The 1,256-nt window shown below is 35.8% G+C and overlaps 1 long non-coding RNA gene across 1 annotated transcript in view; it reads right to left on the bottom strand.

Moving 5' to 3' along the window:
- Positions 1-1,248, bottom strand: part of LOC109589354 (uncharacterized) — a 6,794-nt gene extending 5,546 nt beyond the window's left edge. The window contains exons 1-2 of the long non-coding RNA XR_002188659.1: positions 1,158-1,248; positions 1,018-1,113 (exon numbers count right to left, since the gene is read on the bottom strand). This is a non-coding gene — a long non-coding RNA (uncharacterized LOC109589354). The remainder of the gene's footprint in view (positions 1-1,017; positions 1,114-1,157) is intronic.
- Between the last annotated feature and the right edge of the window lie 8 nt (positions 1,249-1,256).

Raw genomic sequence — 1,256 nt, forward strand, 5'->3', positions numbered from 1 at the left:
TTATACTTGCAAAATGCATGGTGGAATGCTAAAGGTGACCAGATAAATGTTGCGTAGCTATCCCATATTGCAGGAAATTTTGGAGGGAGTTGAATTCGTCAAATTACTATATTTTTGTAATTGGCAAATTTTAATTTGGCAAATTTGTGGTCACATACCATTGAGCATGCATATAATGGCTTGAAATGGTGGATTTTATTTTGGAGTTTTGCTATCAAAATGCCAAGTTCACCAACTTCAATTCCCTCCAAAATTTTCCACTACAGTATATGAGGGAAACAAAGTGCTGTTACATTTTGAAAAAAAGTGCAGAGGGCACAAATTCTTCCCCATAGTATTATAGAGACAAAGTAGTGCAGCAAGCATTAATTCTTCCCTTAAGTATTGTAGGAACAAAATAGTGCAGCAGGCACTAATTCTTCCCTATAGTGTTGTAGGGACAAAATAGTGCTTGGTACTAATTTCTGCCTACATAGATAGGTCAAATTGTATATGTGTATAATAGTGCCTAGTGACACCATTATGTAGGAAGGAAATAGTGCATTTGAACACTATTTCCTTCCTCTATAATCATGGTTTTTAAATTTAATGACATACTCTACCAATCGTAAAAAACAGACATACCCCAACACAAAAGCTTCAAAAACATTTGCAAAACAGCTGATGGCAATTAGATATACAAGTATAAAACAACCAAATACTTAGCTGTAGCAACAAGTAAAGTGGTGCTACAAGTTACAAAAAGTCTATCCATTCAGGAGTCATGCAATAAGTAAAATAGCTGTTTGGCTTGCTATTAATAGTACTACTTCATCTCATAACAAGACTTTTCCTTCAATTCCACTTAAGATGATTGACAATGAGCCACAACTCTCGTTATTGCCCTCACCGACGCCATAGGCGTATAGAAAAGGGTACTGCTCTCCTTAATTACATGTACTTCCCCTGCAACTCTTCTATAGACCATTCCCATCCACTAGCTATGCTTAACTAACACAGAGTTACATGAAATCATACCTTTTCCCAACTTTTCTTTCCCAAATGATGAAATCTTTCTTTTCTTAGGGTCCTCCTGTCAACTTTTCTTGTCTTAGCTCGTGTCTTTGGCATCTTCTATAGATACATCATACATCTTAGTTAGAAACATTCAATTCTACCTCAATTATTAAACAAGGTCCAACAAAAGTAACTTGGATAAAACTGCGATACACAGTTAAAGTGAACAGTCAACAGTCTTATAGCCGCACCTACTCAAA

This window comes from Amphimedon queenslandica, unplaced genomic scaffold (genome assembly GCF_000090795.2).
Source record: "Amphimedon queenslandica unplaced genomic scaffold, v1.1 AMPQUscaffold_11407, whole genome shotgun sequence".
NCBI classification, from domain to species: domain Eukaryota; kingdom Metazoa; phylum Porifera; class Demospongiae; order Haplosclerida; family Niphatidae; genus Amphimedon; species Amphimedon queenslandica.